Genomic DNA, 12,376 nt, shown 5'->3' on the forward strand with positions numbered 1-12,376 from the left:
ATTTGAGCCCAGGTCTTCCTGACTGCAAATCCAGTATTCTATCCACTGTGCCACCTTGCTGCCCCACATGGGTTACTTACTGGTAAAATATAAGCAATACTTGCACTATGCACCTCACAAAATTATTGTGAGAAATATGGTTTTTTAAACCTTAAAATGCAATATAAAGATCAGTTACTGTTGCTATTTTGGATGTTTCTCCTACAAGTAGGATTGGGGCTGCTTTTAAAGTTAGACAGTAAATTGGGTTAAGCAAACTTTTCCCTTCAGTTTTACTTCTTGTCAATACAGTACACTGACTGATTGAATAAACCTAGAATGTGTTGGGAGCCTGGTATGGTAGACCAGTGGTGTCTAACTCAAATAGAAATGAATTCTTGAAGGTCACATATTGACTTAGAAAGCCACAAATTGACATTATGTTGCATTGAATTTTTATTTGTTTTGTTATATATTTCCCAATTACATTTAATCTTGTTCCGGTAACTCCAAGGAGTTTTGCAAATCTGACATTTCTGCAATAGGCTGTTAGAAACAAAGGACCTGGATTCAAATCCTGACTGCTGCTTTATTCTAGTCAATTGAACAAGCATTTATCAAGGGCCTATTGAGTGCCTGGAGAGTAGGAGCTACAAAGGCAAATATCCAAAACTGCTGCCCTCAAGGAGCTCACTCAGGACTGGTACTGATCTTTCTGACTCTTTGTTTCCTGATTTCTAAAATTAAGTAGTTGGTCTAGGTTAACCTAGTCTTCTTCTGGAGAGGAGGGGAGTTCATTGTTTGGTGGTAAGGGGAGAGGAGCTACCATAACGGTCAATTTCTTTATCATGAAGAGCAATGAAATGATCGATTCATAGGTTGGATTTGACCAAAATAATCATTTTTTATCCTAATATTCTAATTATTCCAGATGCCTCAGTGACAACCAAATTATGTGGTCATTGGACGTACTGTTTTCTGTGTGATTTTTTAAAAAATGGAATATTATATTCAGTCGCAAATCTGTTAAGCAATTGAACATCACAAAGTGGCGAAAATTGGGATTAAGGACATGGTCCCTTAGGGGAATTTTGTAAACTGGAATTGGGATGAGGGTAAACATGGAAAGAATTAGTGAGAGCTTATTCTGGGAATTGACTAGGTACATGAGTTGTTAGGGAAAAAAGTACTTTGCATACATTAGCAAGCTATTTTAAAATGAGCCAGGCAAGTATTAGTAGCCCCATTTTACAGATGGAGACACTAAGGTTCTAAAAGGTTTTTACTTGACTTTGAATGCATAGCCAGTAAATGTGTGAGGCTAGATTTGAATCTGTCTCATGACTCCTAAACAGTGTCACTAGCTACATCTCAATGATCAACAAGAATTATTCCTGCAGTCACACCATCCCATGCCTCTCTCTTAATTAATCATAAGATCATTGCTGTAGAGCTAGAAAGGACCTCTGTGCCCAACTAGTTCACTGTCTTCATTTTACATTTTAGATGAGGAAACTGAGACCCAGAGAAAGGACTTGCCCAGAATCATACAGCTGCTTAGTATCAGAGATGAGACTTGAACCCCCAGATCTTCCTGATTCGAAGTCCCTCATTCCTGGCATTTCACAGATAGAGGAAACTCGTAGGGATGCAGTTTCCCCTTTAAAAATGAAGATCAAATCAGCAACTTCCTTGTAATGTATGTTCCTGAAAAATGGTCTGGAGTACAGAAAGAGACTTAGCCAGTATCTCACAGTCAGGAGAGAAACCGGACCCAGGTCCTTATGAGTAAGGTCAAATCTATACCCTTATGACATGCTATCTCCCTTCTCTTTGGATTTATAGAAATCTGCTCTCTGGCCTGACACTTAAGATTTTTAGTTAATTATTGAAATCTTCCTAGAAAAAATATGTTTTCACATAAAACAAACCTAAAGGTTAATTGTGAAAAAAACAAAACCTTTACTTATTGGCATTTTTTCCTAAGGAATATTCAGAAAGGAACTTGGATGGAGACATAATTTATAACCGACACTTTAGATGACATGAGGTCAGTCAAAAGCTGTTCTGACAATTGCAGCTTTTAGAAGTGCAATTTAATCTCCCCGAGGCTCAGTTTCTTCATCTGTAAAGTGAGAGGGTTGGACTGGTTGTCCTCCCTTGTTTCCCATGGTCAGGTCAACCTAGTGGAACTGGGACAAAAAATTCCTTAGAGACACATCCAAAATTTAAATGTTTATTCACCTAAAGTCTAAACTAAGTTACTTTGTACATTAAAGGCTATTTTTGTTATTTTTACACTTTTCCTTATGCTTGAAATGACCTCCTTTGCCTTCGTAGCCTTTTGAATTCTTCATCATCCTTCAAAACCTAACCTAAAGACTTTTTTCCATAAAGCTTTTTACGTTTCCTTGCAACTCCATCATGCATTTTCATTACATTGTTGTATCTTAAAAGTTTTCAGTTTTGTCTAGTAGACCTTAAGTTCCATGTGGGTAGAGACTATGTTACTATATATGTTACTATATGTTACTATACGTATGTAGCGTATGTGTATGTATACACACACGTTATATGTGTGCTTATTGCTTTGAGGGTCCTAAAGCAATCAGGATGTCTAAATACTAACTCAATGCTCTGATCAGAGTAAACACAGCAAAGTGTTTGTTGAATGAGTGAATGAGAAGAATATTCAAATGTTACAAGAACAAAGAAAAAAACCACAGTCTTTTATTTTACAACTATTTCTATTATTTCCAGTTTGCCTGTAGTTGTGAGCTGTTTCAGAGAAACTCCTCAATCCACATCAGATGACTTAGTTCAAATATATATTGGCAATGATGTTGTGAGTATTGAGGAAACCTGCCATTACTTAGATATGCACTGGTAATACTCATTAATAATAACTTTATATCTGGGGTTCCAATAAAAAATAATTTAGGAGATTTCTACAGGTCCACAATATAAAGTCATTTATATCTTTACTATGAAGTGGTAGGTCCTATTTTCTGTATATTAGTATTTTTAGAGGAGAAAATTAATGTTCAGAAAAAGTGGTTACTCCATATGTGCAGTAACTGCTTTTCTATAATATGGCATCTGGGGTTCAGCATCATTGAACAAGATTAAATGAATGTTATAGAGCTATAAAAGTGCATGTAAAAGAACACAGAACTGTTGAAATGACTATCAAAGTTGCCTATGGAAGAATTTTTACTAAAATTATGTAATGACTAAAGTCATTACTAAATCAAAAGGATTATTAAAAGGGAAACTTGTCAAATAATCAAAGAATGAGCAAGATGGCATGAATGATCAGCAAATGTCAGGAAGTCAATTTGTTAACAAGATTTTTGTTCATTATTGGCAGAGAAGTTTAGAGCCATATTTCATATATTTCCGAAATTTGCCATTAGGTTACTTTGTGAAATACTGTTTGGTATATTTTCTGCTTCTGCACCTTAAGGATTGGAAAATTTATTATGACAAATGTGTTTTTGGTTGATACCTAATTTTTTTAAAAAGTTCTATTTTTAATGTTTATATATTATACATACATATATAATGCATATATAGTGCCTATATGTATGTGTCTCTATATATGCAAAACATCACTGTCAAACACAACAATGAAACCTGATGATTTTTATTGTAATTTTGCTTTACATACATACATATTTTGGATTATACAATTAGGAACTTTATGTAGAGATATGAATGAAGCCAAATATGTGTTTGGGGAAGAATTTTCCATATTAAATGATAAACATGCAGATAAAAACTTCATTATCATTTTGATAGAAGGAATGAACATGAACCAACTTAAATTTAACTATTCAAAACCTTTAAACACATAAAATTTTTCAACATTCACAATCAATTTAATGGACCTTGGATAGCATAATAACTATGTCATAGAATTCCTGTTCCAAAAAGAATAATGCATCCTTTCTTTTTTAAAAAAAACTGAGCAAGTAGAAATTGCCTGTCCCTTGATATTTTGTATGACATTAAGAAATAACTTCAAGGTTAACTGAGAAAAATATTGTTTTCCCTCTTTTATCAACATCATTTCAAACTTTCTCATACTGATTATTTTGCATTTCATTGTAGTAATTAAAATATTATTGAAAGGAATTTCAGGGCTTAAATGGGCATACCAACTTTTGATGGGAACATCTTGGACCATTTGTCCCAAATTTTAAATCTTATCAGTTGTATTCAAAATTATTCATTCTTTAGAACTGTCTATCTTACTTGTATAAGTTGAACCAGGTTTATTTGCCTTATGTTTTGGATCTGCTTTCCCCCTAACCCCCCTTTATACCATCTGTGCTCCATGCAGTTGGGGTTTTTTCACATCTGGCTGCAAGCTGAGGTAATGCCCTTCCTTTTGATCTTACTTCAACTAGTGATTTGCTCGATATTTTTAAGGTCAGACTTAAAACTTTTCTGTTCTAGTTAGTTTTGATTTTATATTGTGTGTTTTGTTTGATGTTCAGATACATGTGAAAAGTGGGGGGTTTGATGTTTCTAATTTTTGCTCCAGAATTTTTACAACAATAAAGCAAGACTAGACTTTTGTTTTTTAATATAAACAATCTAATGTCAGTGTATATGCTTGCTACAGAATTGAGTCCTTACAAGTGATGGAGATTTTGTCCCATCCTTAGGCACAACACTCCAAAGAGCTAATTCTTCTGAAGCCAACCCATTAAATAGTTCACAACTAACAAAAGGCACTGAACTTCTTCTGCCTCAGTCTACAACTTTTCCATTTGAATGCATTTTTAATGGCCTTTGTTATTCAGTAAAGAAAAATAATCCAAAGTGACATTTATATAGTTCCTTAAAGTTTACGAAGTGCTTTATAACCATTAGCTCATTTGATCCTCCCAGCAGCCCTGGGAGGTAAGCATGAGAAAACCTAGAAAATAGAAGTTCTTGACCCTTGTCAGATCTTCCATCCCATCCAACCCTTAGACAGTACATGTTCATTTCTTGACCCAACAACACTCTTTTCTTCCCTGGTATTTAAACATAAATAACTTTATTATATTGTTTGTTCCTCAGTATCAGTACAGGTATCTGGGCATTCATGCTCAGAATAACCAACTCTCTTTTCAAATATGTCATCACCTTGTATTTTTCTGTATTGTTTGTTGTGGGGGGTTTTTCTTCTTTTCCCCTGATAGTCAAGTTGTTTCCATTGAGCTGCCATCTTCCCTCACCTCTGACACAGCCTCCCATTTTCTTTGGCTTTGTAGATGAAATAAGTACCTTTTGCCTATTTCATATTTATTCCTGTTTGGGTTTTTTTTTTAATACAACCACATTTCATTTTGACCCTCCCTTGGGTACTCATCAACACCTTTTGTTAGAAATGAAATGTTTTTTATGTGACAGGGCTAATAAATATATTCAATTTGTTAAATATCTTCAAAATGTAGAATAAAACATAAAACTCAAGAAGTCATTAAAAATTCTACATCATTCTCTTAGTTTTAAAGTTTTTATTTCTATGCTCAAATAGTGTTGTACTCCTGGAAATTAGGTACTCTATTTTACTCTTTTGGCACATGCTTTGGAAAGTGGCCCAATATTTGTCTGTCCAACAAGGCTGCAAGTTTCTTGCAGGCTGCAACTTTGCCTCTTTGTAGATATCCTTTCCTCATGCTTAAAACTAACATCTAGCACTTTAAGTTCATAGGAGTGTGATATAGATCTAGCACATATACAGACCCCCATCAATTTGCTAAAATAGCATTCTTTGTGTGGATGATGCCATCTTAGCAAACTGGAGCCTGCACAGCCACCAGAGCCCCCACGTAGCTTCACAGAGCTAGTGACAGAAGGGATTTCAGAAGTCATCTAATTTAATTTGTTCACATAACAGACAAAGAAACTGAAGCCCGAAGAGGTGAAGTGACTTGCCAAAAGTTACACAGGTAGTATCCTAGGTAAGACCTAAATACAGGCCCTCTGACTCCAAAGTCTGTGCTCCATCCACTGTACCACACTACCATTATATGTATCCTCTCATCTGAGCCTCCCGACAAAGATATGAGGCTGCTCCAAGTATTAGAATCCCCATCTTACAGATGAACAGAAAAAGAATACTCATGGTTCAACAGCTAGTTAAATGTTAGGATCAAGATTCAAACCCCGGGTTTCCAGACTCCAGTTGTTCTGTTACCTTCACTAGCACACCATTCCTGATAATTCCCTGCCCAATAAGTGCTAGTTAATAAGCTCTATAACTGTTTTGGAGTTTTAGACATATTGACTATTAAATCATTCAGGCCCTCATCCCTTACCAAGTAGATTATTGCAACAGTATCTAAATTCTTCTCCCTGTCTCAATTCTCTCCCCACTCCAGTCCATCCTACATACTGCTGTCAAAGTGATTTTTCCTTAAGTCCCAATCTGACCATGTTTTTTCCCCTGCTCAGTCAACTCTAGGATAAAATAAAACTCTCCTATTTACCTTTTAAAGCCCTTCCAAGCCTGGCCTTCAATTTATCTTTCTATCTTCATGGAAATATTATTCCTCTTCGCGCTCTGCAATCCAGCCAAACTGGCCTCTCCATTTCTCATCCGTGACCCTCCATCTCTCACCTCTTTGCACCAGCCATACCCGGTGTCTGCAGTACACTCTAGGTCATCTTCAACTCCTAGAATCCCTCTCTCCCTTCCAGACAGCTCATACTACACCTTCTACATGAAACTTTTCTTGGTCCCTAAACCTGTCAGTGCCCTCTTCTTTTATACCATCTTCTACTTAACTATTTTATATTTATTTGTGTTTATTCTCCTTTATGGTCATTTTCTATATGCTTGTAAATATCTTTGTATCTCTCATTCAAATGTTAGCTCCTTGACGGTAGGGATTGTTTCATTCGTAGTATTTTTATCCCTAGGGACTAGTATAGTATGTGGCACATAGTAGATGTTTAATAAATGAGGATTGATTGATTTTTGAGCATTTTAGAAAAATGAGTATTTTTAAGGGAAAAAAAGCATTTACAATACACCAAGTTACTTATATCTAAATAGAAGCATGCACATGCACATATACATACATATATGTATGTACCTTCTATAACTGTCCAGACTTAGTTTTGTGCTGACTAGCTGATTTTATGCCAGTAAAAATAAGTTTGAATCACAAGCATATTAAAATAGTAATCATAAATCATAAGCCTTTAGAATAATAAGTATATGGAATCTGGCAACATTTATACAGATGGTTTGGCCAAATGCATGTTGCTCCCACCCATAAAGATGTGGATAATTTTTCACATAAGCTATGTTTGCATCTCAAAAGCTGATCATTGCCCTCTTTCCTGTTGCCCCACATAAATAGACTGTTGAGAAAATAAGACACTAGAGAAAAGTTTCATTCTTTGGGCAGTAAAATATGAAATGGCATGTTCAACTTTTGCCAACAAGGTTATGTTGTGGAAAGGATGCTAGATTTACAGTTGGAGTTCTTGGCTTCAAGTCCATTCCCTCCCTGTGTGAGCCTGGGCAAATAACTACTTACCTCTGTCCTCTGTTTCCTCATCTGTAAAACCAAAGATGACCTATGAGGTCTTTTCCAGCTCCATGCCTAAGAGCTAAGGATTTTGAATAATGGAAAAGTTCAAATGGCTTATTAGTTTAAATTTTTTTCTAATTTATTTATTTATTTTTAGTTTTCAACATTCATTTCCACAAGATTTTGAGTTCCAAATTTTCTCCACCATCTCTTTCCTTTGCCCAGCCCAAGACAGCATACATTCTGATTACTCCTTCCCCCCAATCTTCCCTCCCTTCTATCACATGCCTCCCTTCTCTTATCCCTATCCCTTCTATTTTCCTGGAGGGCAAGATAGATTTCTATACCCCATTGCCTATATATCTTATTTCCCAGTTGCATGGAAAAATAATTTTTAACATTCATTTTTAAAGCTTTGAGTTCCAACTTCTCTCCCTTCCTCCATCCTCACTCATACCCACTGAGAAGGCAAGCAATTCAATATATGTTATACATGTGTAGTTATACAAAAGACTTCCACAAAAGTAATGTTGTGAAAGACTAACTATATTTCTCTCCATCCTATTCTGTCCACCATTTATTCTATGCTCTCTTTTGACCCTATCCCTCCTCAAAAGTATTTACTTCTAATTGCCCCCTCCTCCCATTTGCCCTCCCTTCTATCACCTCCCCAGACCCCATTTGTCCCCTTCTCCCCTACTTTCCTATGGTATAAGATAAATTTTCATAATAAATTGAGTTTGCATGTTATTCCCTCCTTAAGCCAAATGTGATGAGAGTAAAATTCGCTTTTTTCCTCTCACCTCCCCTCTCTTCCCTTCCATTGAAAAAGCTTTTTCTTGCCTCTTTTATATGAAAGATAATTTTCCCCATTCTATTTTTCCCTTTCTCCTCCTAATATATTCCTCTCACCCCACAATTTTAATTTTTAGATATCATCCCTCCCTATTCAACTCACCCTGTGTCCTCTGTCTATATGTATATAGTCCTTCCAACTACTCTAGTACTGAGAAAAGTCTCATGAGTTATTAATTAATATTTTCCATGTATGAATATAAACAATTTGACTTTAGTAAGTCCTTTATGATTTCTCTTTCCTGTTTACCTTTTCATGCTTCTCTTGATCCTTGTGTTTGAAAATCAAATTTTATATTCAACCCTGGTCTTTTCATCAAGAATGCTTGAAAGTTCTCTATTACATTGAATGACCATTTTTCCCCCTGAAGTATTATACTCAGTTTTGCTGAGTAGGTAATTCTTGGTTTTAATCCTAGCTCCTTTCATTTCTGGAATATCATATTCCAAGTCCTGCAGTCCTTTAATATAGAAGCTACTAGATCTTGTGCCATCCTGATTGTATTTCCACAATACTGGAATAGTTTCTTTCTAGCTGCTTGCAATATTTTCTCCTTGACCTAGGAGCTCTGGAATTTGGCTACAATATTCCTAGGAGTTTTCCTTTTAGGATCTCTTACAGGAGGTGATCAGTGGATTCTTTCAATATTTATTTTACCCTCTAGTTCTTGAATATCAGGACAGTTTTCCTTGATAACTTTTTGAAAGATGATGTCTAGGCTCTTTTTTTGATCAAGGCTTTCAAGAAGTCCCATAATTTTTAAATTGTCTCTCCTGGATCTGTTTTCCAGGTCACTTGTTTTTCCAATAAGATATTTCACTTTATCTGCTATTTTTTTCATTCCTGTGGTTTTGTTTCATAATTTCTTGATTTTTCATAAAGTCATTATCTTTCCTCTGCTCCATTCTAATCTTTAAGGAATTATTTTCTTCAGTGAGCTTTTGGATCTCCTTTTCCATCTGGCCAATTCTGCTTTTCAGGACATTCTTCTCTTCATTGGCATTTTGGATCTCTTTTCCTGTTTTGGCTAGTCTATTTTTTACATGTTATTTTCTTCAACATTTGGGGGGGGGGGTCTCCTTTAGTAAGCAGTCTCATTTTTCATGATTTTCTTGCATCATTCTCATTTCTCTTCCCAATTTTTGCTCTACTTCTCTTACTTGATTTTCAAAATCCTTTTGGAGCTCTTCCATGGCCTGAGATCAATTCATATTTTTCTTGGAGGCTTTGGATGGAGGAGCTTTGACTTGGTTGTCTTCTGTTTGCATGTTTTCGTCTTCCTTGTCACCAGAGTAAGATTCTACAGTCTGATTCTTTTTTTGGTTTTTGCTCATTTCCCCACCTATTTACTTCACTTTTGAGCTCTTTGTCAAGGTAGATCTCTGCTTCCAGTGGGGGTTGGAGGGTGTATGGTCAGCCCCTTGATTCCCCCACAATATGTGGGCCTAGAGATCCAGAAACAGTCACTGTCTCTACCCCTGCTGCTGCCGTGGCTGCTGTGGGTTCCTCCTCCCCCTTCCCCCTCTGCTGCCCTGGTACTGGGGCTGACCACTCCACTCTCCCACATTGGTCCTACAGGCTTTTTCCACTGACCTTCCCATTTGTCCTCAGCCTTTTGGGTCTGGAAACTGGGAGAGATTCAGTCTCCCCAAGGCCTGCTCAGTTCCTGCCTGTCTGGCATGGCCCACACTGGACTGTGCCCTGAGCCCTGTCCCCTGTCCCCTGTATGGCATGATAGACACTTCCCATTGACCTTCCAGGCTGTCTTGGGATGGAGATTTGCTTCATTCTGTCATTCTGTGGGTTCTGCAGCTCCAGAATTTGTTTAGAACTATTTTTTTACAGATATTTGGCTGGGCTTGGGAGCAACACTCCAGAAAGTGCATGCTGTTACTCTGCCATCTTGGCTCCACCTAGTTTAAAACTTTTAAAAAAAAAATACAACGATAATTTCTGTTCTCTGAAAACTTAAAATCTTGAGAAATTTTAAGGGTGTGGAGGATGGGTTTATAATATTTTCAACATAAATTGATAAAGAATTTTAGAGTTGAAACATTAGAGATCATCTAATCAGACCCCATTATTATATATATGAAGAAACCTAGAAATACCTGAAGTCAAATGATTTGTCCAAAGTCGTATCCCTGATTATTGGCAAAAATCAGATCTAGAATTACGGGCTCCAGTGTTCTTTACAGTATGTTAACATGTTTGAGGTGACATGCTTGTTCTAAGGGTAATCCATCAATGCCAGAATAACCAAGACTTGGTCACAAATGACAAGGACAAGAATCACACAGGGCAGGCTGGCATGAATAAGATGTTTTCTGCATTATTAAAAAGAATATTCACATTGATGAGACTGCAGATTCCTTTGAGTAGCCTTCATGCACACCTTTAGATGTTTGATAAGTCTGTACCATATTAAAAGCCACTTTTTACCTGCCATCTGCCCTATGAAAATATTTTTCTTTGAAACTCTTCTAATAGTCAGAATTGTGATAGGCACACCATTCAATCATTTGCTTGCTCAAAAAAATAATATTCACTGAGTGCTTTCTAAGAGGAAGGCACTATGCCTACTTGCAGTAGGGGCCACAAAGATGAATAAAACCTAATTGCTGCTGCTTTTCAAGGTGCTTATATTCTGATAGAAGAGAGGAGAGAAATACAACAGGTTATCTGCTATGGGTATTCAGAGGAGGGAGAAATTGCTTCTAGCAAGGAGTGAGATTAGGAAATCAACATTGTCAATACTGTATAAACATGAAATGTCTACAGCATGCCAGGTTCTGTTCTAGGTGCTGAGAATACAGAGAATGAAACAAGACTTGCCCTGAAGGCATTTTCATTCTACCAGTCAAGATAATTTGTACAAATGCAAGAATGTAAAGAACATATACAAAATAATTACAAAGTAATTTTGAGCATAAGGACATTATTAGTTGGATGGGGATAAGGGTGTGAATCAGGAAGGTCTTTATGTAGAAGGTGATGCACAATCTGAAGCCTTCATGGAAGAGATGACATGATCTGGACCTTGAAGGATGGAGTTGGACCTTGCCAGGTAGAAATGAGTAGGAAGGGTATTCCTGGTAGAAACCATAGCACAAACAAAGACCTACTTAGGGACAGGTAGTAAGGAGAAATTTGGTTTGGTTGAAGCACACTTTGAGATAAAATTAGAATGGAGATTGGAGCCAGATTGTAGAAGTCATGGGAGACCATCCTTAAGAATTTAGAACTCACTACATAAGCAATAAGTAGTGACCAAAGGGTCATGAGTAAGCATTTTGAGAGTCATGCTTCTTTCCCATTACTGTGGGTAACTCAACAGTGCCAATTTTATGAAGTGCTTGAATTTTTCAAGTACATATGAGTGTATATACATACATATATACATACACAATACATGCCTACATATCTGAAATGGCCATTATCATTCTGAAACTTTACCTATAAAAACTCTGTGACTCTGCATCATGAAAATTCTTAAACTAAACTCAACAAATATTAAGTAGCTCTGGGAATATCAAAAAGAAAGAAAGAAAGAAAAGAAACAGTCCCCTACCCATGTATAAGCAAAAAGAAAAATGACTATGTAATATTATGTGCACATCTTTCTTTCCTTCTCAGGATGGATATGATTATGGAATAAACATGTTTGTTAATTTGATGTAGATTTTCAAACATCACCATAAACCAAGCTCTTCCATATTGCCTCTGGAGTTCATTGTATTATTATATTTACATGAGGGCAAGAGGTTACCTTCCATACTGCAAGGTCTTTAATTTCATTGATTAGGGTAGACCCTCCACCTGATTCAGATCATGATCTCTCTATGCTTTACTGAATTATATATGTTGACTTGCTCTGACTGAAAAGAGATATTAATCAGCAAGAATTTATTCAATGCCTACTATGTGCCAAGCACTGTTCTAGATAGGCACTGTATATGCAAAAAAAAAGAAAAAGAAAAGAAACAGTTTTTAGGAATTT

This window comes from Notamacropus eugenii, chromosome 3, assembly GCF_028372415.1.
Source record: "Notamacropus eugenii isolate mMacEug1 chromosome 3, mMacEug1.pri_v2, whole genome shotgun sequence".
Classification (NCBI taxonomy): Eukaryota; Metazoa; Chordata; class Mammalia; order Diprotodontia; family Macropodidae; genus Notamacropus; species Notamacropus eugenii.